Below are 8,208 nucleotides of genomic sequence, written 5' to 3'. Positions count from 1 at the left end.
AAAATATTTCGAAGAATATCAACAAAGAAATTGTTTAAAGAAAACATCAATAGTATTTGTTAAAAGAGAATTAGTTATAATGTATGAAAGTAATTGCTTATTTCAAGCTCTTTTCTAAAAGGATTTTCTGCTCTGTATAAAAGGTTGTTTGTGTGATTATCTTTCATCTAGGCTGCAGGCATGCTGGGGTATCACCTTAAATTTTTAGGCGAATAAATCGACCCCAGTATACTCTTACTCTTTTACTTGTTTCAGTCATTTGACTGTGGCCATGCTGGAGCACCGCCTTTAGTCGAGCAAATCGACCCCAGGACTTATTCTATCGGTCTCTTTTGCCGATCCACTAACTTACAGGGACACCAGCATCAGTTGTTAAGCGATTGTGGGGGAACAAACATACACATATATATACGACGGGCTTCTTTCAGTTTCCATCTACCAAATCCACTCACAAGGCTCTCCCTATTGAAATTGATGTATGAGTGGTCAGGTTTTGCTCAACAACTTGCACAAATGATTTGTTTATAGTAATCAAATGTATGGACTGTTCATTAACTCCCTCCCTCCATCAAATCAACATTACCTGAACAGGTGCACAAGTGTGCTGCTACATGTCAGATGTTGAAGTGATTTGCTCAAGAACACAACACAACGGTTCACTTGGTGCAGGAATTGAACGCAAGATCTAGTGATTGTGAGCACAACACCGTAACAACTAGGCCACGCACTTCCACACACACATTTATCAATCACAAAGGGATTTAAAGATGGATTTTAGAAGCACAATGAAATTAAACATTGTCAAATAGTTAGTCGAGTGCTTTACCGTTACTGCCAACTAACCATCCATCACTTGTGTAAAGTGTTAATTGTAAAAGAAGGAAATTACCCTAAAATATAGTCTTGTTGGTGAAAAAAAGGAAACAAAGTCCCGTATATCTGTTAAAGATGGTTGGAAGAAAGAAGTGGTGGGGGGGGGGGGTACCTATAAAAGGTTTGTTAAATGAATGTTATTGAATAGAGTGAGAGCAATTGTGTTGAAGGGAAGAAAATCAATGAAATCTTCAATGCACATATAATGGTTAACCAAACGGAAGGGCCTTATTTATTTTTTTTATGCCATCCTGTTCCCTTCCATTCACTTCCCATTTTCTATGATTGTTACTACTTTTCTTTTGTCTTCTTCTTCTTCTTCCCCCACCCTTCAATTACCGATAAGTAAAAGCAAACACAAAATACAAATGCTCTGTACACATTTTCTATCTTACACATGTGTACATTTACACGATAAAGCATACATACACAAAAAAGACATTCACACATTTGTAAACGGCAGGCTACACACTTACACACAACAGCCAATACATGTCCATATATACAAGGGATCAGATATTCACACTAGCAAGTCGGTAGCTAAATCTCACCAACCATATATTTTTTTTTTCTTTTCTATCCAGTCATTTGCAGAATCTATCTCTTCCCATTACCGTAGACTTTTACTAAGTGCTCATCTTTTAAACAAGGAATCCCTGAACAGACTTCTCCTTTGGCAAAACTTGCACAATGCAAATATCCCATTCTAACTCAAACAACACGAAGATGAGACTTTCCAAAGAATAGTATATACCATTTTGTCATTCCACCTGAGCTCCACATTCCTAAAACATCTCATATTGTATCATGATCTGCCTTCTCTAAGACGTGGTCATCTGGTCATTTCTGACCATTATCTTTTATTCGTTTCAGTCACTGGACTGCAGCCATGAAAAAAACCCTGCTTCGAAGGGTCTTAATTGAACAAATCAACCACAGTACGTATCTTTTCCTTTGAAGTCCAGTACTTATTCTATCGGTCTCTTTTGCTAAACTGCTAAATTACAAAGAAACCATCAGTTATCAGGCAGTGTGGGAGATGACAAACACATATATGTATGTACACATACATACAACAGACTCCCATACAGCTTCTGCATACTAAATTTCACTCACAAGGCATTGTTTGGCCCGAGGCTATAGAAGACATTTGCCCAAGGTACCACGCAATGGGACTGAACCCCAAACCGCATGACTGCAAAGTGAGCTTCTTAACCACACAACTCTTTCTGCATCTAATGGGGTGGTGGTAGTGGATGAGAGCCAAATCTTAAACCATACTTAACATCAACATTACTGTTGTAAATGTTTAAACTAAGATTTACCTAAGTCATTAATCTCAAAACTTGCGGTTCCCTCATCAATGGCTTCTAAATATTTCCTTTTATCTTTACTAATGATGCTCTATTCTCACCTGTTTTACAGGTTGCAAATTTATTTACAATTTATTCTGCTTGGTATCTCCTGTTCTCCAGAGCATGGGACCTATTTAGATCCTGTAAACAAGGGCGACTAGTTCATGTGACATCAAGGAATGATCACACAATGGTAGACTGACGTAACACATGTCCAGGGGCCAGCCCTCCTCTGAGTTCTGCATACCTTAACCACAGAACCTTCTTCCATCTGACCCCTACCACGACAGGTACTACCACCCCAGGGCAGACTGGGCCTGTGTGCAGTGGTAACTAAGTGTTAACTCCATACTACAAAAGCCTGAAGATAGAGCCTCACAACCAAATGCAGTTTAATTAATATCTTTGCTAACTGGGATAATTCTAGCTAGTAGGCTTTTGGCCCTATGTCTATTGGATCAACATCGACTAGGCTAAATAAAAAATAACACCACCCTATCTATCTATTATACTCCTAACCACCTCGGATATATTCTTCTTTCACCAATGTAGGACACGTTTATATTTTCAGACAAGGTTATATGATAATAGCGATAATGGTTTTACAATGAAATTGCTAAGCTCTAAAAAAAAAAGGACTACAGCATTCTTTTCATTTTAACCAAGCAACAACATCCAACACAGTAGACTCACTTATTAAAGTTTTCCTTAAAAAAACATTTTCTAAATAGTAACTCAAGAATTAAAATGCCAACATTTACAAACCATAAAGACTATTCATTACTACGTTACACTAATTTGGACCTAATTTGATATTTTAGTTTATTTGCTGTAACCGTTCAAATATTGAACAAGACTGGAGCCACTTCCAGCAAAGAACTTTTGACTACTGAAATATGGTAAGCTGAATATTGTAAACAAGGTAGATTATTTAATTGGAAACACTGTTCATTATGGTAGTTGTAGACTAATCTGACCTAGTTTGTTAATGTTACTAACAGCATACAAGTGTTGATGGCAAAAAAAACCCACAAGCACGAAGTGAAGGACTAGAATCAGTTGTAGTAAGGCACATTGATTACTTAAATACAAGTCCAGCTGAATATTGGAAAACAAAGAAAACTTCAATATTGATCTATTAAAATAAATAGCATACGTTAAAAGGAAAGAAACATTCTTTATAAATAATGCACAAGTGAGGTATAAATAGAAGATTCGACATGTTTAAGTGGACTGAAATGGAATGGATAAATTTTGGGGTGCATTGATGGCAACGTAATAGGGCTGTGATAAGAAAAAAGAAAATACCCAGACCATTTTGTCGAATGTTAATGATTATTTAATTCACATTGCTTTGAATTAACCATGTGTTATCTTGTAGCTTTGAGATTTTGATAACTGATCATTTATTATATACAATGGGCTTCTTTCAGATTCTGTTGACCAAATACACTCACAAAGCTTTGGTTGTCCTGAGATTATAGTAGAAGACATTTGCTCAATGTGCCATGCAGTGAGACTGAACCTGGAACTATGTGGTTGGGAAGCAAACTTCTTATCACACAGCCACACTATACACACAAGACACATACGCATGCCACAATGTACATCATAATTAGTCTCAATAAGGTAGTTTTTGTAAAAAATGCTCAACAAATGTCTAAATGAATTATTTAATTACTTGTGATTTTGACGTGAGAGAGTCAACTTTCGATATGGGATATGGAAAATACAGACATACAAACATAACGGTGTAGATATTTACAGATTATCTGTGGAAAATGTCTAGAATACTATTGGAAAAAATTAAAAGGAGAAAAACACATTTCATGAATTACTTCTTTTTTTTCCCCATCTATTTTAGATGTGCTGTGCGTGAGAAGACCCGGCAAGCCAAGTAAGATCGTTGCCAGTGCCCCTGGACTGGTTCTTGTGCGGGTGGCACATGAGATGCACCATTTTGAGCGTGGCCGTTGCCAGTACCGCCTGACTGGCTCCCGTAGGATTTTCGAGCGAGATCGTTGCCAGTGCCCCTGGACTGGCTTGTGCGGGTGGCACATAAAAGACACCATTTCGAGCGTGGCCGTTTTCGTGCGGGTGACACGTAAAAGCACCCACTACACTCTGAGTGGTTGGCGTTAGGAAGGGCATCCAGCTGTAGAAACTCTGCCAAATCAGACTGGAGCCTGGTGTTGCCATCCGGTTTCACCAGTCCTCAGTCAAATCGTCCAACCCATGCTAGCATGGAAAGCGGACGTTAAACGATGATGATGATGATTTTAGACTTTCATTTGTATATATCTATTTCCAGGTGAATACATATATATATAAATATATATGTAAAAAAAGGGTAAAAACCCCCTTCAGTCATGAATGACCATAGGATTGCACCCTCTGAGGCACAAGTCTGGGCAAAGTTGTTTATGGAAGACCAGCAGTTGCCCATGTATACCAGCCTCTCCTCTCCACGCCACCGATGTTATCCAAGGGAAAGACCGATACGGTTTGGCACCAGTGATGTTGTATTATACACACACGCCAAACATGTATAATCTTGATATATACTCACATACAAACATAGCCTAGGATATGAGAGCTGTACTAATGCTGCAGTTGTTCAAATAGACAATGGTTCTGTATTTATTCATTAACTTAGAAATATCTCCCCACAAAAATGGTTCAGTAGGAAGAGGACAAAACTGTTTTGTGTCTTTGTATTGCAGCATATAAACTAAAAAACTGCAGTAAGAACATAATACAAAAATTTAAAAAATAGTTGTAAATAATGCATAATTTTTAGAAGAAAAAAAAAAAAGGTTGGTCCATGAACGCATAATAATTCTGCATTTGCAAGAAATGATGAAGGAAAAGAAAAAAAAATTCCCTCCTCAAACAATAATACAAAAAAAATAACGACAAACAAAACAAAAGAGAAATTGTATTCGAGACAAGAAGCGAAAGAAGAAAAAAATGATTCCATCTATTTGTAACAGATTACAACTTGAGGAATTTCTACTGTAAAGACATATTTAGTATTGGTAAAAGTTATGTTGTTAAAAAACATGATCTAACTAGTGTTGCTATAGCATGCATGCTGGCTACAGCTTGTCATGATTGGAAGCTATTTAGAGAATTTCTTTCTACTCTTGTAGGAGACAAAGGGGTTACACATCCTCCTGCCCTCTTGTAATCTCGAAAAAGATGGGTTTTTTCTATGATAAAAATGTATAGAAAATTAAAATAGTGTATCTTTATTTTTGCTTGTCTCTCTCTCTCTCTCTCTCTCCTCCCTTTCCAAAACGAAAATATAGCTTGTATGATGATGCGTAAATGTGTTACCAGCAATAAATGGTGAAGATCTACAAAGACCATTGAAAACTGAGACGAGTATAACTTGAATTGAGAAGACAAAACTTAACGGTTCAACAAAGGAAGCAGGCGGGACTAGAATTAAAAGGAATCTGGATGATATAAAAGTAATTAACGAAGGAAGCACTGTGAGACGAAGTCTAACCAAAGGGAATGTTGTTGAAGAGGACAAAGAAATTTGAAGAGAGTAAGAAGCTTATGACGAAATGTTGACATGGAGCTAGAACAGAGATGACTTGGAGTATACAGAACAGGGGCAAAGTGGCAGCAGAGTTGTTAAAGAGCAGGATGGAATTCACTGTGGTATTTGTCCAGAGCTGCTGCACTTTGGCTTCAAATGCCACAAGGTCAACACTGGGTGGGTGGTGTTAATGTCAACAAAAGTACCAATGCCGAGCAATAGATTAGCAAGAACCGTCAGTGCATTGGATAACATGCCCTGCGATAACTGTTTTCATGGTGATGACCTTTCTGACTCTGACACCTGTCTGTAAGTGTCAGCCTTACTTTTTGCCAGTGGAAAACATTGCTGGTAGAGAGAGGCGAGACTAGTATTGACTCCTCCTGACCCATGCTAGCATGAAAACGGGCCCTTACAGTGAGTGCTGTAGGTTATCACTGACAGTTTATTTTACTGACTCCAGTAAACTGGAAAGGTTAAGCTGACCTAGACCATAAACTACCAAAAAAGCTTGTTTCCCCTTGATTTAAATACGAGTAACTACCTCGCTTCGTCCACCCTAAAATAAAAGACAGCAACCCGAGACCTGGTGCCTATGCAAGAAATCAGGTAAAACTACACCCTGATAATACTATAAACTGTACATACAGTCCCCCCCTCTCTCTTATCAGAAAAGCTTTTCTATGACATGTCATCATATATGGTTGAATACACCTTGCCTTCTTTACTGTATTACTTGTGAGTGTGTGTATATATGGTAGTTTGACTTTAGAGTCCCTCTTAGTGTGAGGCATTTATGTATAGTAATGCCCATATATTTATAGGGAATAAATGATGGATTTTTCCCTTATGAGGTTTTTTCACGGTAACTACTTGATAAATTCTTACAGACTTTATCCTATTATTGAATTATATATATGTATATATATATATATATATATATACTGGTTGTAAATTGCGAATAAGCCACCTTTATCATTATATATATATATATATATATGTGTATGTGTTTGTATGTCCATATAAATGTAGGTGAATGTCTTTGGCTTGGCATCAACAGAAAGTAGTAGAACAGAGTTAATTTGCTTGCTTTAATAAGAATAAACATACTCTTTAGTAATTTTTCAGACATTAGACAGTGGAACAAAATAAACTAAAAGCACACACACACACACACACAAAGAGAAACGAAACAAAGTAAGTGTAAAAGATGAAAGCAGTGAAAATAGTGAAAGACCTTGTCCTGTTCATATGGCAAATGATGCATAGATGAAATACATTGAGCTAGACATTCTTTTATTTGGCATTTACAGTTAGGAGATATGTTTCTTTTTTTTCTTCTTTCTCTCTCGCTGGCTTACAACATAAATTCCATAGCAATTAACATCGAATTCACTTCTTACCCTCGTAATAATGCTAATAACGATAATGTTGCCACCCCCACAAAACTATTTTAGTGTTCATAACATTGATGTGTTACAGGGAGAATATCTCTCTGAGTGCAGGTTTATGTTTATTGCAGATGGGAAGGGAGAGGATGTGCGAAGGTGTATGTAATATTCTAACAGTTGGACTGGTGTCATAATTCAAAGAATATATTGTTAAGATGAAGTAAATTGAAAAGATATTACAGAAGAGCACATTCCATTACGCAAGTATATTTGAATATTATGCATGTTCATATCCCTTTATCTTTTACTCGTTTCAGTCATTAGACCGAGGCCATGCTGGGGCACCACCTTGAAGACTTATTCTTTTTTAATAACCCGCTATTTACTTTATCAGTGTCCGTTTGCTGAATCGCTAAGTTATGGGGACATAAACACAGACTTTAAAAATAGAAAAAGCCATTCTTGAGTGAAGCTGAAAAGCTTGTCTTATTACGGACATTTAATCTCACTGAAAAACAAACCGTGATCAAGCAGATTTATGATCAAAGATAAAAGTGTTCAGGCCCTCAATTAGCCCTAATTCTTTATCCCACAAGGACATGGTAGTATAAGGACAATGATATTTTATGTAATTCTTTGTCTTTCTGATGATGGTAGAATGATTCAAGGGAATTTTCGGTTGCCTCTTCCCGCAACTTTAGAGCAAACCAAGAATTGCCCTGTTTGTGTTTGATTTGTATTAATGTAAATACATACGCCGTTGCCAGTACCTGCCTGACTGGCCCTCATGCCGGTGGCACGTAAAAGCACCCACTACACTCTCGGAGTGGTTGGCGTTAGGAAGGGCATCCAGCTGTAGAAACTCTACCAAATCAGATTGGAGCCTGGTGTCGCCTCCTGGCCCACCAGACCTCAGTCAAATCGTCCAACCCATGCTAGCATGGAAAGCGGACGTTAAACGACGATGATGATATACATCGTTAGTGTGATTGAAATGTTCCTAATATGTTTTAAGGTGGTGTCAGAAAAAAAAAAAAAA

The 8,208-nt window shown here is 37.4% G+C and overlaps 1 protein-coding gene and 1 long non-coding RNA gene across 4 annotated transcripts in view; one reads left to right on the top strand and one right to left on the bottom strand.

Annotated features, from left to right (window-relative positions):
• The window catches only part of LOC128250221 (uncharacterized), a 30,061-nt gene extending 25,456 nt beyond the window's left edge, over positions 1 to 4,605 (top strand). The window contains exons 2-3 of the long non-coding RNA XR_008266296.1: positions 1,747 to 1,811; positions 3,662 to 4,605. This is a non-coding gene — a long non-coding RNA (uncharacterized LOC128250221). The remainder of the gene's footprint in view (positions 1 to 1,746; positions 1,812 to 3,661) is intronic.
• LOC106869286 (dentin sialophosphoprotein) overlaps positions 1 to 8,208 on the bottom strand; it is a 234,144-nt gene that overhangs the window by 8,280 nt on the left and 217,656 nt on the right. The gene's annotated exons all lie outside the window — the stretch shown is intronic.

The sequence above is a fragment of the Octopus bimaculoides genome, chromosome 20 (genome assembly GCF_001194135.2).
Source record: "Octopus bimaculoides isolate UCB-OBI-ISO-001 chromosome 20, ASM119413v2, whole genome shotgun sequence".
NCBI lineage: Eukaryota > Metazoa > Mollusca > Cephalopoda > Octopoda > Octopodidae > Octopus > Octopus bimaculoides.
The sequence above is the reverse complement of the archived record's forward strand: the minus strand, read 5'-3'. Positions and strand labels throughout refer to the sequence as shown.